Below are 18,130 nucleotides of genomic sequence, written 5' to 3' on the forward strand. Positions count from 1 at the left end.
GAACACCACCACCACCGCCACCACCACACCGCCACCACACCACCACCACCACACCACCACCACCACCACCACCACACCACCACCACCACCACCACCACCGCCGCCAACAACAACAACAATAATAGAGTCAATTGCGGTTACGAGACCGGTGCCCGCAGTTCAAACGGCAATGAAAAGAGCCAAACCATTAAGTTGTGCTTCTACTGCGGTTGTTGTTATCTACCATTCTATCCTCTGCTGTTTTCGGGGCAAGCGTCTGCTAGCGTTATTCTATGCCACAGTTCCTGTACCATCTACGGTAGTATTAACTTGTCGTTGTTGCCGATTGGGTTTCTGGACAGCACAAACGGTTCTAGGAAGGTAGTAGCGACACTTGTGTACGAATTATTTTTACTTCATGCTAACAATTTCGTACCTCAGACTTTTCCTGAAAATGCAACCACTACGCAGTCGAAGGAGGCTGCTGAAAGAGTTTGTCAGTATTAACTTTTCTCTTTTCATGGCAGCGCATTCGTTCTATAAGTCTGCCTTTGACATTGGCTATTCTGTTTCAGGCAGGGCAGTCACTTGGGCAGCTGGTCGACGCTTGTTATCGGGCCTATTTGCTGGCTCGGCGGACTTGCTTGTGCTGTCCAACCGGCGGTGGCTGGACACGTCTCCGAGATGCGATAGGTGATAACCGCCTATTAGCGGTGTCAGAGTCATATCACAGCCCAACATTACTACCACCACAGCATACACAATATGATCTGTTGATGACGATCAGCTTCAACAGAATCCGACATTATCGTCGTCAACAGCAGCAACGACATCCGAAAAAGCAACGACAGGCCAAAACAGAAAAGAAAGATCCATGCAACAATCGCCATAGACGGCTCCGTCATGGTTCACGCGCTAGACGCCGCCGTTGCCCCTGGCGGCCGACTAAATCTATACCAAACGCACCAGCAGCGACGTCGTCAGTGAGCAACGACCGTGGTATCTACTTGCTTTGCGCTGGCGGGCGAAAAACGCGCATGGGTGCGTCCGTCTGGCAGTCCGACACTGCCAGGATTAGGGAAAAAATAAATACAACGCACACCGCAACTACAATAGAGACGAGCAGCGGATTAGCGACAACACGGAGCTTGCGAGGGACCGAAAAAATAGGCGATGGAAAAAGGAAATTAGGAGCATCTTGTAATGTGTCCAAGGAGAATTCAGCCTACGGAAACACGGTTCTGTAGGGGTGGGCGAAAATAAAATAAGAATGAAGATCTTGAGCATATATTAAAGAAGTCAAATTTCTTTTAAATAAAAGAGCACTGCACGAACAACTATTTGCACATTTGTAAGGCTCTCTCCTAGATGGAAATTTTCTATATCTGGAAAGAAAGGTCTTATAGGACATCGGAGTTTGTTGTGTTCGGTATGGATAGAACCAATGCCAATGGACTGTTTGAAGTTGTTTTTTTATCCTCTGTGTCCTTATAATAAAGCAGAGCATAGCGTACCCGTTTAACTTTCAATCCCCCGCTATTATTGGGCATAGATGTTGGCGTTTTCAGTATTTCTAACACCAATTCTATATATATATATATATATATATATATATAACCTATAGCTTCGTAACACTGGACTCAGTCCATGCGTTATAATAGAGAATCTGTATTCCGTCCCTGTTGTGTTGAGTGGGCCTTTTGTTCTGTTTACCAATTTTCTTATAAATCGTCATTTGTAGTAGAAAAGGCCAACTGCTCAGTACCTGCATGGGCCTATTGTACCTTTTCTCTTTTGTTTTTTCAAGTATCTTACACCGTTATGACACTAGTTACGATTTACTTAAATGTGATCTGCCTGTTTCTCCGATTCGATGTGCCATTCCTTTGTGTATTCATGTTTTTACCAGAAAGAGCTAGACGAGCATCATTTGCAGTCGCCGTAAAATAACATTTACTTACTAACGATTAGATCGGAAGGGCATTTTGCGTTGGCGAGCCGCTACCGGCGCGTGTGTTGTGATCACCGTTCATTTCGATGCATGCACCAAGAGGATGATATTCAATAGGGTATCCATCGCAAATCGGTTCTTCCTCCATATCGTCTCCTTTAGCTCTCTATTCTTACTGTGTCGTATTGTAAGTGACCGCCTGATCCGCATGCATGTCGGTGTGCCACGGTATATCTGTGGGGTCTTTCCTCGATGCAGTCACTTCCGTACCCGCACTGGTCCTAGACACCGATTGGCCTAAACACGGACACCCAAAGAGGACCCGTAATGACGACCACCTATCATCATATAGCGCGCCATTTTGTCGTTATCATCATTATAATTATCACGAGCATCATCGCCGTCCACAACAACAACGACATTATCACTATGAACATCAATAATAGAGAGCCATGTACCTGGCGCGCAGAGACAAACAATCGTAGCGTAGAACATACGCGCGTTCAAGAAAATCAGCAGGTTGCACCGGTCACAGGTTTCACCATATCGCTGCTAACGTCCTTCTATTAAACGTCATCGAGTGACTGCTATGGCCGTTGGCCTTGCTAATCTATCCGTTCAGATCCGTGGATTACTTCGACGCTGTTGGTAACAATGGTCATCGCGGCTGTACTGCTACTAGCGAGTGGCCATACGTCGTCAGTTTTCTCACCACTAAAAGGGCAAGGAAAAAAGGAACCACAGCAGCAGCAGCAGCATGAGAAGTAGACGAAACGATATATCGCTCGGATTGCGACAGCAACGGCGCTATTAGTATCTTCGTCCCTGAATAAAATGCCACTTTGTACTTCATACATCAAACCTGCAAATCATTCCAATTCCAATTGCTGCGTCTATCACCACGATCGAACCTTACTCCGCCGGAGCGCTCCATGGAACTCCACGCTGCGAGAGGCAGCAGCAGCAGCATTCGACACATAATAGTAGTTGAAATGAATAAGATCCAATGATGCGGCTGCGGACGATGATTCATTATCGATCGACAAGAATCTGCAGCAGGATTTCGTACGCGCAGTCATGCCGTCCTACTAGGATCGATTCGTATTTACTCTAGACACCCACACTTTAAGCTGGTCAAAAACAAAAAAATCGTCGAACGAACGCTGAGAGCGCAGCATTGACACAGTGAAGTATCACACAGTGTACTGCTGCTGCTGCTGCTGCTGTTGTTGCTGCTACACAAACAATCCCAAGGAAGCGATTTAAAGGAAAACGCAAACAAGATAGAAAATCAAACTGACGCCACTACCGCTGCCGCTTAGAGCTAAATTATGAGAACGCGTTTAATAATACCGTCTTTACTACCTGCACATGTAGTTTTTTTTCTAAATAGCATAATTAAAACGTACAGATCATTCGTCCTGTTGCTTGTCCGCATGCTGTTAACAACTGCTCGTAAAAGTGATTCTAAGTGAACGTTCATTGAGGTAAAGTTAGATTTTTGGAGTAAGTTCTTCTGCTAAACCAGTAGAAAATTAGTTCGTCTCTAATCAGCACTGAGCAGGACAAAGTGGCTTCGCTGGACGAGTCGCGACAGATTTAAAAAAAAAAAGGTCCTAATTGGATTCGAATCAATTTTGTATTCATGAGTAATTTTAGACTATTGTAGCTTGACAGGTGTCATACGATGAGGCATATGAACTTTTCTAGTCCCTCCTCGTTTAAAATAGGTCAAATGAAGCGAGATGTTAATGGATTTCACTTTTTTTTTTTCCGTACACAGATGGTCGTCTCGATTAAACACAATCGGATTAGGTCGTCCTGCACGTGTTCACCTTACACGTATCGGGCCCTTTCGTACGACACCAGCTAAAGTTTACGTAGCTTTATCTAATATAAGCTATATTGTGTTAACGAGTTTCACGGATCTCCTACACTACCCAGATAAGACATAGTAGTTATCAATTAGCGGTTCATATACTATACTCGTTTTTATATTAGGCAACTAGGTATAATCGAGAGTTGAAATGCTAGAGAGCATCTGTTCAGTGCTATCTTAAAAATTAAAAATGGATTTTTTTTCTTCTTCTTTTTCTTCTCCTCCTCTTCCTGATCTTTTCGATTACTTTAGTTGACCACGACTTCATGACGGAACTACATCGGCTAGCAATGTTTAGGACGCATTTCGTTGTACCACGCAGAACCCAGTTGATATTGCGGACACCGATGCTACACATAAGAAGTAGAAATTGTACGAGCGACTATGTGTAGGCGTATCTCTATTGTAGCGTGCTTGCATTGTGATGGTAAAGTGATATTGTGATTATACCCAGTGGTACAACTATACGCGCTGATCTGGCCGTTTGAAGACTTCTTACGACAAATGACAATCAGCAACGAAGACTTTATCCACAACATATGTACCGTCATTACAACGCTTGTACTGGTAGCCACTCTTCAAATGGGTGAGCCATGCTTTTTATGTGCATGCATCATCGGTCTATATTCATCCAAGATCTGCTATTGGCTTGTTTGTAACCGTTTGCCTGTTTGCTTTTCAATGGGTCCGCCAAAACTGAACAATCCCATCCAGAACCGTTTCAAGTTGGAACGTTATATAACGGATAACCTACACCTAACTATACCTACGACATACGTATACGGAGATATCCATGATAACGTACTCCAAATAGCGTCAATCGACATTTTGCATTATTGTACGTTATAGGTATCGAGCTAGAAGGGCAATACCCTCCACAAAATAATAACAGTAATTAATAGAAGGTAACCGTGGTGGACGTAGGAGACCCGATGACGCATTTATAATTTTCCTGTTAATATAAAAAGCAGACTATTATCAAAGTAATACATAAGCCTTGTTTTTTTTTTTTTTTTTTATCATTTTCAAGGCGAAGTCCGTCAGCTTAAAGCTCAATGTGCGCATAGGTCCTAACGAGGATTTCGGTTTAGTAATCGAAAACGAGCCCGTGTAAATTTAGCGTAGAATTACCGCGAAGGCGCCCGTTTTGAGGCGATGACTAATCGAACTGACTGTCACCACGGGTTTTCATTATGAACGGGTCGCGTTTGTTAAAAATTATACACATTATACACAAAAGAAAACATTATAGACCAGAAGAACACCTATTATTGTCTACTATAGAATGCATAAACAAATACACGTCATGTAGGTAATTCTCTAAGGCACCTTTGAGCTCTACAGACGTGTCGGGGCGACTGACGAGGTCCTCTGGGCAACCAAAGTGATTTTCTATGAATATTCCCCTAAGGTATGATCGCCGCGCCATTGTACTGCACGCAATTAAGCCGGACGATTCCACGCCTTATTATTATTATTTTATTGCCACCAGGGTGGCATATACTCGCGTTCTCCATCCCCATCGACACCTAAGTCATCATCAAAAGCGACGGCTGCTATGTTTTACGGCGATAGTAGGAAGAAAATGATAAAATCAAAGGATCTGCAGTCGAGTCCTTCTTCGATCACGACACGCCCGCAGGCAAATGGTTCGGCAACAAAATACTATTGATAAAAAGCTACTGACGGCCATAATTTGGTCTGACGTTCCTGAATCCTTTCTTGCTTGCTATAGATATTCTCCATTGGAAATGTCTGTGTTTGCATGTCTTATCGCTATTACCATGAACCTGAAAACCGAGGCTGCCGTCTGAATGAACCTAACCACTGATCTATTGGATATTAGTGATATACATCTCTACAGTTATTCGTTCTGTTGTTATTGCTACGTACGAGAGGAAAAAGGTTTTTTAGGTAGTTTAACTTAAAAATGTATCGTTTATATATGTCGTCTACTACGCACACTATGGATACGATGACTAAAGGGTGATAGTGGAACGCCCGGACATGATCGGGAAAACATCTAAACGTATCGAAAAGCAAATAGAGGGAAAATATAGAATGTCCACACCGTCTAACACCATTCGAGAACGTAGAACAGATATCTTGTGACAGCTAGGGCAACAACAACAACAACAACAACAATAGAATAAATAATAGTAATAAAAGAAATTAATGTAAAAAAATAACCAGTGACGTCGAATTCAGTTGATTTATTCAATTATTCATAATGCAGGCGCTATTAGCAATAAAAGTTTACTCGTTTATTATAACAATGATACTAAATTAGTTAACGCTAATTACTAAAATGAAGTGGCTGAAAAAAAGAAGCTTGCCTTTGATATTTACTTACATTTTTCCCCTGTTAATATATAATGGTATTATTATTTAAAGTAATGAATATTTAAAGTAAGCTACGGGCTGTCGGGGCAATCAATCTCCAAGACATTACGCCTTCGGCTACAACAGTGGAACGGACTCTGCCGCCGAACTTCTGCTTCTTCACGTTGTTGAACGTGAGGCGGGTATTTAATAAGAGAGATTCTCCCAAGACGTTTTTCTCTGATGATAATCGGTCGGAGCGTCGTCCGTCAAAAAAAAGCCGTCATTTTCACACACGGTCAGTGCCTCGCCAATGGCTGAACGGCACTGGCGAGGGCCGTGGCGACTATCGAGAATTACCATTAATGAACAGCACCTCGCCTATGACATAAACGGAAACCCACACGAAAATATTATGGGTCACATTCATCGAATCAGTAACCGCCAAGTATAATCTATTGTATTGTGCTCGATGCAGTTCTACCTCTAACTGTGTTAGTATTTTTCTGATATTCTACATTGAAAACGGTGCGGCCCAATACGTAAACGATGCGCTACCCCAATGTTGTCGATTACCCTGAGCTGGTCGAAGCCTCTGCTTCACTGCTTACTTCAAACCTCACATCGATTATTTAATTACTCCTACTGGCTCGTTGCGGTCTGATAGCTCGACTTCCATCTAAATGATAATAGTGCTTTTACTTTTTAGAAAAGAGACAATAACGAGACTGATATTTATTGGGCAATTGCTACTACCAATTTTACTGACGGATCATTTCGCCGGTTGGTCAGTACTGGTTTTAAATTCTGGTAAACACTGATAATAAATAGAGCTAAAGTAGCGGCTGGTTGACACAATGTGGTCAAAAGGACATTTCCAACAGTTATACAAATACTAATTGAACATTAAAATTATTACATGGGTAAAATGTTCCGTTGTTGTTGTGTGCCCTGTTGTTTTGCTCATACATCCATCTGGTTCCTGTTCATTCCACAAGGCTGCATGCGTATTTCCTACCTCTAAATAAGTAGAATTATTTAAATTTATAGATCACCCGCTGTGCCTACATAGTTTACGCTTCATTACTTGTAGGTAGGGGCATTGAGGTACAGGTAGAAGTAAGTTACGGGTGAAAAATGATCGTTTTCCCTTCTTTGCATGCACGAGCCATTTCATCGAAGAGAGCGGTGAGTCTCTTACCGGTGGCATCAGTGTCCACTGTATGTACCTAAGTTGTTCCTGCTTCTTTCTATGAGTGGATGATGGTGAGACGAGAGATGGCGGGTTGCCACTCCTAACGCGCTTTTGCTCGTCGCTAGATAGAGTTTCGTTTTAATTACACTAAAGATTAATTACCAGGTAACACGATTTTTATTAAATTCTCTTCAGAATATAACACGGCCCCGTAGGCAGAGGTCAGCTTTACCCTGGGTGGCGCATTGCTTGGACAATGAAACGGCAATACAGAACAGCAGAACGCCGTTTCTCACCATACAAGCACACGACGAACATTGTTTGCCTGACGGAGCTCATAGTCAACGACCTATTGCTTTCGAACCTTCTCGTTTATGGGCAAGATGGATATATGCCTAGACGACACACATGTATTATGCACAGCCAGCTATCTTAGCTAGTACAAATCAAAGTTCCCTTATATATAATAAGAACTGATAGCATCGGGCTTATAAGGTTTAGCGAGCAAGTATATATATATGTGCTGTATATATATATTCGTCAGATGAATGTTGTACGAAACAATTGATGTTCGATTCATTCTACGATATAATCGATTGGCCTTATGCTCTCTGATGTATTCTTGGATGTATCATACACGTAGCCTTCGATCAATACTACGTTCGTTAAGCGTATTTGTCAAAGATCATTCTTTTTCCCGTTTCTCTCTACACGCACCTGCTATGTACAATTACGTACGGTATTCGGACGTTGTATCATTGTGAAATAGGCTGACCGCTTCCTATCTCGGCACGATAATCCAAGCCGGTACTAGAGGTATTATTGAATGCGCGATATTAATATTCCGACATAATCTCGATCAGACATTGCCTACGGACGTAGCTTACAGCTCCGTTCGATAGTACTCTCATATATAATAGATCATGAGACAAGTGTGATTTTTGCCTATTTTCCGCGTCGTATCGGTCACTTTTGGTATCTTACGCGCGTCATCTGCGTGATCCATCTGCGTCTGTCAACACCGACAACGAACCAGTTCCAATAGCGACTCTATAATGAAACTCTCGTATCCGTCATGCCTCGCGTGTTCTGGAGGGTAGATGTATACGTAGACGTTTAGACAGACAGATCAGCTGAGGGTGAATCCAATCGCTTTCTTGCAGACAGCACCGTGCGGTGCTGTCGTTCGACCGCGACGAGTTGAGGTGATGGCTATGCGATCGTTGCCAACACCTCTACGAGTTGTTACTGCAACCCATAAAAACGTCAATTTCTCTTTACGAAATTTAGCCACTCGCGCTGCTGCCGCTGCCGTAAGAGGTACACACAATGCTACATGTAAACCATTTTCCATTTGGATGATGTTTTTATTGTCGTTTGTTTCCGTATTGGTACTGCTTGGTGTCTCGTCTCTTTCCCGTGATCGCGTTCTTAATTTCTGCCGTAACGAAAGCTATGGCTTTCGAGACTGGTAATGATAACACAGACACGCAAATTGATGGGCACGCCGGTCAAACCCGACCAATGGCAGTAGTCAACGAAATTGTGGAGAAAATTGCAACAAGCAAGATAGCTTAATGGATACACGCACATACGAACATGCACACACATGCACAATGGCTAGAGCGTCGGGCACACAAAACAGGCCGTAAAGCAACGCACAGCTTATGGACTTTTTCGCTTTCACGGGAAACTTTACGCCACCAATGTTCATCTCCACAAAGGGATTTCCAATAGCCTCCGCGGCAACGGCCGCCCCATTAGCCTTTCAAGGTGACCAGAAGACTTTGTCCACACATCGTGTACAATAGTGGTATGAAGGCACAATAGGAGAGCAAGGTACACTTGCGAGAATCACGATAGGCGGTGTCCTGGCATTCGATACAGGATCAGATGTACAGAAAAGTAAGGCACAGAAGTTAGTCCATTAGATTGTTTTGAAGCTGGCGGTGATAACAAACTCAATCGCAAATCTAGATAGGATGTGTTTGTGCATCGGGGGGTACTGAAATGGTGATGTTGTATTATTGTCTTATAGGCAGTTATGGAACGTTTCTCCCGTTCACTTTAATCAATTATATATATAGAGATAGATGTTCATTTGCAAGGATATTTTCAACCGGCGTTTCTTTGTTTAGACGCAACGATTGCGGTATACCTGGCACTTAATGCTTTTTCTTAGGTTGATTGTTTCCACTGTTAGGCGCCAAAACATGTTTTTTTTTTTTATTTTCTATAATATAACTGATTTGAACGCATCAATTTTTATATACCTAACAAGACTAATACCTTCTAGTTGTAAGTTTTCGGTGCTACAAAATTTTCTATAGGAAACCTATACGAGCTATCCAGTAGGTCTAGTACTGTAATCAATTGGTAATTTTTTTTTCTAAGGAAAAAGCCTATTTTTAGAAAGTACTTCTGCGATATTTTTGTTTCCAGAATTCCATTGAAGTGGCACATTACTTATCCCACACTTAGGTGCGTGTTAGGTTTTTGGGCTAGTTACTTGGGTCTAGAATTCTTTTAGCATCTCGCCGGCAAAAGTCTCGTCGAACAAGTGGCTCCAGCATATTTCTTTCATCGGTCCATACACCAGATATGTAACAACGGACGGACTTACGACTTAAGCCGTGGACACCGCAAAGATGGTTGGTAGTCTTCCGTTAATGATGCGTAATGTGTTACAAAGTTTCCGTCTGCGTTTGTGCGATCGTGTATTCCTATCTTATAATCTGTTCAGACATGTAGTTAGTATGCTAGTCCCCCTCCCGGTGGGACGCTGTAATGTAAACTCGATGACCAACTCGCGTGCCATGCAAGCGAAGGAGCAAAGACCTAGAAGTGGCAGCGTAAACGGGAAATCGAGCTCAAGTCCAACCACGACATCGTGGTAAAACCGTTGCAAGCTGTTTGCCTCGCCACGACCTAACGAATGCTTGGCTACCTCTGCGAGCCCGCCACTAACGGCCGGATGCTTTTTTTCTCATTGAGGCTTCGAAATATAGAATAGATTAGCTGTAATACCAAGGCATATCGTTTTCGAGCCACGCACGCAGGGTAAAGCTACAGAAAATTTCTCTTACTGGCTACAGCGCGTCGTCCTGGACCGGCAGATGACCTCGTAACGCGAATTAAAACACATTTTTCTATTCTCTTCCGTTCTTCGTCTGTACTATATTCACACAACATGAACTCCTGTGATAGAGTCAGAAACAAGATATAGTGCCGATGGCTCAAGGTGATGCTGCTGATGATATTATATATATATACATAGGTGCAAGAACAAAAGAAGTTTATCCCTTACTGAAATCGATCGCGCATTGCCAGCTAGATACCGATTGTTGCCGATACTGAAGCTGCATGTCCGCAAAACTGACAACTGTTTCTGCACTTCAGATAGACGCATACACAATGCGTACAATCAGGTTACGTTATGCAAAGTGTGACAGATCTTATGCAAGCAACCAAACAGGTCGTAAAAAAAGCCACTGTCGCAGCTGGAAAAATATATGCGAGCGCTTGAGACCGAGGAACGACTGTACTGAGGAAAGAGGTAATCAAATGCGCGGCTTAGCATCACATAGGCCAGATGCGGAATTCTCAATGAAGTAACGTAACAGAGAATCATCTGCAGGGAGAGGTCGAAGTATTTCATTTGCCCCCCCCCCCCCCCGCCCCGCTCATGTTGAGGCGAAGACTTACAAAGATTTTCTAAAACAAGAACGTCTCCATTCTCTTGCACAAATCGGCTTGCATGATACGCATCGCCAACGATGCCTAAAAACACATGACTATATGTATTCTAACCTGGTTTCACAATAGTGTAATTACTATAGTGCAACCCATGTATGTGGTAAATGAAGCTGCACTTCTTATCCATGCTATGCTTTTTCTGCCGCAAGTTTTACGACGTCGAGCTCGTGTTCATTTGGTCATGAAGGGTACCGCGAAGTCGAATGATACGGTTTGCTCACTTCTGCTTGGGAAGGCGGCAGTTGCTGTTACATGCTATCTCCGTTACTTGAAGGAGACTGGTTTTTCAGTGATTACATCGGACTATGTTTCTGTGCGAGCCATAAAAATTCGACGCGAAAATGACTGCCAGTAGAAGAATATTTTGCAAGGCTTGGCCTTCTTCCCCGGTTGACCTATTCTGATATTTAACTAGGCGTGAACACGTAGGAAGCGTAGTTTCATTACAGTTGAGATAAAACAGCTAAGAGCATAAGTAAATATTGACCATGCTAAAAACTAGAGTCTATCTGAATGCCACACGCTCCAACAAACACGAAATCTGGACAAGTATGCGTTAAGAAAGATCCACCATTTATATGTAAATGTGCGTGTATACACGAATCAAACAGAAGCATCATTTTTTTTGCTATTTCTCTGCAACGCCAATTAACAGCATCACTAAGATGGTGAACCATAATGATGCTATATTTATTGCATGAAAAGATACAGGAACTATCGCCTTTGACGTATCTAGTCCTGCTAATATGATTTCCTGACAAGTGTTGTCTTGTTTCTAGATGATGTTTCATCGATAGATGTGTGTAATAACGTAGACGAATACGTGAAAATCGAGCTGAACGAAAAACCCCACCTAAAGCTATCTGCTGCCACCTTCCGACCTTCCGGACCCTATTGTATCCATTGTTGTTGTTGTTTTGAATAGGCGTGCTCTTTCATTTTGTCTAGTAGCCATCTTCGTGCAGGCGATACGAAAATTCAGTAACTAGAGACCATTAGCAAGGCCTGTCCGATCGGCCAACCACTGCTGACGGAAGGCCTCTCGCCAGAGACGCACGATACCTAAAAAGGTATACACATGTGCGGTAAGATCATCATCGTCTATAATTAAGCCAAGCATCGGCTTAATGCAAAAATGTTCGTTTCACTTTTTCCCTTTGTTTTCCAGTACGGGACACCCCAGTGGCACAATGATCGCACTTACGTCGCCCTATGCCCCTTCAAATGTGCATCTGTTCGTATCGCTGCGCTTGCGATGCCGATTCGAGTAGCAGCTAGAGAAGTAGTAGCAGCGGTTCCAGCAAAGATAATTGTCATCGTCAGTTTCAGCAGTCGTAGCATGGTAATTATTGGTAACGTTATGAAAAAGATTTACCTCAATGGAACCAATGCTATGACTGTGGAATAATAGTGTTCAGTGATGTCTCGCCAACGTAGGGTGGTGGCAAACCAACAAAAGAGCCCACGCCGTTAGGTCACCACTTGAAAGAGTCAGGCTGATGTATTAATAGCGACAGTTTTCGATGTTCGCTTTCGCCATATCGGCCACGGAACCCCCAGATACTCGAGTTTGATGTAAGTGGCTTTTGCCGGCAGCACCTAGACACTGACGACTTCTCAGTTGTCGTAAACGCAACTTTTCATAATTATGTTCGAATGTAATGAACACATGATGCCCCTATCGGGCGTAGGCCGTCGTCTTCATCACGTCATTACGTTTGTAATCGTGGCAACAGATACCTGAAGGCGCCTCCGATAAAGCACGTTAGGGTCAAGTTTCGACAAGAGGAGTAAGAAGAACGAAGATTACCATAGCAATATTGTAACTGGATGGAAAGAATACCCAAGTATTTTAGCTGCATTAGCCTCGAGACGCTGCTTTTCCCTTTGCGTCGGGTAGCCCTTCTGACGCCCTGACTGGATGACCAAATTGTGAGATGGCGGAGGTGTTTAGGGTGTTAGTGGCGCAATGCTTCGACCACATACAGCGGCGCGGTGATTCACTAGAAGTCGACAATAACCCTCATCTAATCTGATCTTCTTCAATAGAAAGAGCTCCGAGCCGTCTGTTATTGTCTACATAGATATGGCTAATTTGGGCTAAATCAGACGGATGAGCGTGGACCAGCAGAGACCCTTCGTTTCTCTTCAGATCAATCGCTGATGCCATAGTGACGATGGTACGCCATTACTAACATCACCGAAGTGCTCTCATGGTATACCGTTCATCGGCCTAAACCGTCCATCGCCAAGATCGGCGCTCACCAAAGCAGCGCAATAGCGTTCACCCATAGAGTTTCGCCGCATATACGTAAACCCACAAGTGAACACAGTGACGGTTGATGCCCAATGGGGTTGGCAGTATTACTCTATGGTGCCATACAATAGTGATACCAACTACAAAAGGGCACCGAACGGCTTTACAATAGCTACGAGACCTTACTAGAGAATGCTATCATTTATGCATAATAGACTGCTTACGTATCCAGCGATAGCTAGCTTTGCGAGTCAACATATATAATGAAACGTCTATCTATGATAACATAGATAGTTATAATACAACAATATCTAAAGAAAATTCCCTTTACTTCGAAGCACTCTTTCAATTGCCTACCGCCTTGTTGCTATCGGCACAGTATTTAGTTCCGTTATTCTAATCAGAAATGGCAACTGGGCAGCAATGGGGTAATTTTGCAGAAAGTTCTTCGTTACATTGGGCTTACTAAGCTGTCAAGTTAGCTATTATTTAAAAATAGCTAGTTCAGTCGTTAGCTAAGTTTAAAAGAACTCGACAATTCAGAATTGCCTCTTTTCGTAGATCCGTTCATTGGGGTCGCTGAATGGAAGGGAAAGGGTCTCCACTTTGCTGGCTCCTTTCCGCGGCGCTGAGCACTGCAGACGTTCGCATATCCGTTGTACGATTGGTGGGCGCGACGATGGCCGGCACCGCATCGGCACGACGAAAAGCAGAAAACGTCTCGATCCATAACGCAGTGATGTCTGGCAGATCATCGCAGAAGTCACGGGCTTGTCACAGTCATTCGTTCAACTCACCTACGTGTTTCGGGATTTAATACAGGAGTTGAATGGTTTCTAAAATAACCTCCTATTCTGATTCTTTTGCGGTGGATAGTTAGTTCAGGCGATCTTCGTATGATGATCAACCAGGAAGTAAACAACGAAGAAGACTCTGTCTCAGACAAACGTAGCCTGATGAAAACATCTTCATAAGTCCAACCAATGCGCGACAGCCTTTACGATGCCTTCGTGCAAATTAATCACTATTCGAATATAGCTGACAGGACAAACCACTGAAACTACGGACACGGAAGGCTACCGGTTTCGAACCGGTGACTTTAATTTCTTGTCGAGTTGCGTAACTTCCCGAATGCCTATCAATGTCGTCCTTGCCCTTCTGCAATTACGGCAATAGTAACTTTGCCTGCGTGTCCCGCCCCGTGCCTGTTCATATGATTCTTGACGTTCACTGTTTCCATTTTGCAGAAACTACTTGAGCACCGCCAAGCTTGGCCTGCGTTAGCGGCGCTCTAATGAAATACTATGAAGAAACAATAGGGGCTACACTCAAGGAAAATAGGCCAAACGCTAACAAACGGACGAGTCAGCCAGACTCACCCGTTTAAATGATCTCCTCAGCGGGCGTCTTCTCCATAGCCTTGCCACCACTAGTCGGAATCAAATGCTGCTATTGCTACTTCGGCTACTTTTCGACGCTCGTCAGAGGAGTTTATGCGACGCAATGGATTGACGCTAGTCGTCCCGTGCACCGCGACCAACGACGCTGATTGATGAGCGCGCCGTAATTGAAATACAAAGCCACCAACAAGAACGTTCCGTGTCGGTGATGACTGCTGGACCAAATTCACTTGCTGCTGCCATCCGAACTATTTCTACTAGAACAGCGTTGCAAAGTAGGCTCGAGAGAGAGCAATACGCACGGCCGGCCTTCCTTTACCGAGTTGAATGATATATTGCACCAACGGTCGTGCATTTTGGCTGAGACTCACGCACACTGTGATACGCGTGCTAGCTATCATATATATATATATATATAATGTGTGCGGATGTGGGCATGAAGACGCAACGACGATGACTGGCTTGAGGTGAGCGAAGTGGCGTCAGCGACAAGTCAATCCATTACTAAAAACTAACTGGCAAAACATAGACAACTATTATAATGTTCTACTAGAACTATATACATATGGCACGATCTGCTGTTAAGGCCTGGTTGCCATCTCTAACCCTTCTGATGGTATTGCTGAAATATCCAGATAAGATCCACGATACGGCAGCACAAAATCGAGACAAATACGATTATGAGCGTCAATTCTCATCACAAAAGTAGATCTGACTGTGACTATAATGACGACATATTTTTTTTTAATACTTAATTAACTTTTTTTAATAATTTAACAAACATGCACTCACTAGCAGAGTGGATTGAAATCGACAAATGAAAAAAACACGAGTTCTGAGCGAAAGATATTTATACATTTTGCCTTGTGTGACTGGACAGCGCTAGTGATAAGTTACAACGTAACTAAGTTGTATATATATATATATATATATATTTTTTTTACGATATTTCTTATAATTGTCTTTGAGCAAAAAGCTGCGGCTGGTATAGGAATAACTATAATAATGGGAGATGACAGCCAAAATGATCTCACAAACTGTATTAGACGAGTCAGCACAATGCCTTGACGTTCGTTAACATTGGATTAGAGAATTTCTTAAAGTTGAATGATAATATGATGTCACACATTATAGGACAAATACTTCTTCCCATCGAATGATGGCCATTCAGAGTTACCCAGCAGGACTCAAGAAACAATAAACCTCTTTATAGAGAAAGCCTCATTGCATTTCCTTGTAGCCCACCTTCCTGCCTCATTTTCCTTATATCATTTGCTACCCTTCGCCCGTAAGAAAACAGAGTTTCGACAAACGCTACGTTTAGTCGCCGCACTGTGGATGGCCGCTGTCGACAAAAATTTCAACATGATCAAATTGTAAACCCGCGTGCTACCTTGCCCAATAGAAGCACATGCGCACTTAAAAACGTGTAATCCTATCCAGCTCTACGTACTCTGTCGCCTTCATAACGCCCTTGACCGTTCGATAACGTATCAGCTTTCGTCGTTGCCATTGCTAAGGGTGATGTTGTTATGTTTGTGATTGCTAACTTCGTTGTGATAGCATTGTTGACCTGATCAGCCGCGTCGTCTGTCTCCTTCGGGATGATGGACAGCTTGTAGCGTTGTCAGGTATTACTTGTATCTGTACCGCTGCGTTTTCGGACGCCCATCAAACACTCCTTGCTCCTGTACACGAAAGATGGCGGCTTGAATGCGCAGGATAAATATTTCAACAACTAGTACATCACAAGACTCGATAACTTCTTCGCTGGCCGACCCACTTTTCTCGTAGTCATTACATTGAGCTCGATAAAAACCAAGATGGAGAGACAGGGGTTCGAGGGCCGCCGTGGACACGACTAGTATCTACGGTCATGCTTACAGCTGCTGCAGCCACCAACTTCAAATAACTTCATCCCCAACCACCATCTGATTTATAGCTAGAAATTCGCTGTAACGGAGGCAGCGAGGAAAGAGCGTATCGCGCTTTATGCCATAGCTGGTACGGGACACAAGATTTCAGACATTGTGACGAAGATGGGGACGACAGACAGGAACACCCTACATTTTTCAAATTTCCAGTAACGTACCCGACGGTGATGCGCAACGCCAGCGCTCAAAGAGCGCGCTATACAAGGACCTAAACCGATACAACGACTGGGCGTAGAATAGAACGGACGAGTTAGAACATGAACATAACAAAGTTCGTATGTACATATATATGCATATTGACTGTACCAGCAACAATAGGAATAATGGTAATCGCTGCTGGCAGTCTCGAAAGCAATACGGATCTGACCATGTACAGAAGGTAAGCTCAAAATGCAACCAGTTATCCGGCCGAATAGCCTATAGCGAAAATCATTTTCGCAAGAACGATTTTATCTCTCTCTCTCTCTCTCTCTCTCTCTCTCTCTCATATATATATATATATAGAGAGAAAAAAAAAAAAAAAATATATATATATATATATATATATATATAATTTTTTTTTTTCATATTCAAGACAAAATATATACGAAACTGTTGTAAAATGAGCAGTGAAAACTCGCTACTTCTGACGCTGCCTTCCGCTGGTGCTTGCGGTGTTAAGAATGATGAAGGTGGCAGCGACGCTGGCTTCATCCAGTGATAAAGCGGCATGTTGGACTGCGGTCTCACAGCGAATCAGGGCAAGCAAACGTTCTAGTTGTAGGCAATCAGAGAAAAAATGGCCTTCTTTATTCACACAGGTTATTGGCAATTATTTGGCGACAGTTAATGAAGCTGTTTTCTGCGCAGTTGAATCGTCTGCTGGTGTACGCGTGCTATCGAATGCTGGGAGAAGATTGAAATGTGTAGCAACAACTTCTATTCTTCTAGTCTTGCATAATCGATGCGCAGTATCGCGGCCCCAAAGAAATGCGTTAATAGCTAACGGCTATATAACGATAACTTTGTATGATATGTCCATGAAATATTTGTTTAAGTTCGAATTCTAGATTTATTTCTTCTATACTTTGGTGATACTTATTCGACAACCCCCTCGACCGCGACGATCGATACCACACTTATTATTCCTGGTTATCTTATTTCAGTCTAACGCGTTTCGCCTTTACGTTGCCTACCAAAAGGGGGTTCGCCGTCATTGATACACATATTGGCACGCTCGTGCGTACGTAGCTGATTTTATCTGCTAATCCCATTATATAACTAAATTGGACTTTACACCGGACCAACGAGCGCGCATAACATGAACTACAAGCACAAAAAACAGAACAAGACAAGCCTAAAGGGTGACGCACGAACGCGTTTACTTTAAACGTTTGACAGTCAAACACCTGACAAGGACAGCGTTCGGAGAAGGGAATGGACGACAACTCGAGCGATTGACATCGAAGTCCCCACAC

General features: G+C 43.2%; 1 non-coding gene across 2 annotated transcripts in view; it reads right to left on the reverse strand.

Annotated features, from left to right (window-relative positions):
• The window catches only part of LOC111260212 (uncharacterized), a 92,027-nt gene that overhangs the window by 50,727 nt on the left and 23,170 nt on the right, over positions 1-18,130 (reverse strand). The window contains exon 1 of one of the 2 annotated variants that reach the window (XR_002680184.2): positions 416-480. The exons of the other annotated variant lie outside the window; for it this stretch is intronic. This is a non-coding gene — a transcript (uncharacterized LOC111260212). Of the gene's footprint in view, positions 1-415; positions 481-18,130 lie in introns of those variants that run through there. 2 annotated transcript variants of the gene reach the window in all.

This window comes from Varroa jacobsoni, unplaced genomic scaffold (genome assembly GCF_002532875.2).
Source record: "Varroa jacobsoni isolate VJ856 unplaced genomic scaffold, vjacob_1.0 scaffold_411, whole genome shotgun sequence".
Taxonomy (NCBI): Eukaryota; Metazoa; Arthropoda; class Arachnida; order Mesostigmata; family Varroidae; genus Varroa; species Varroa jacobsoni.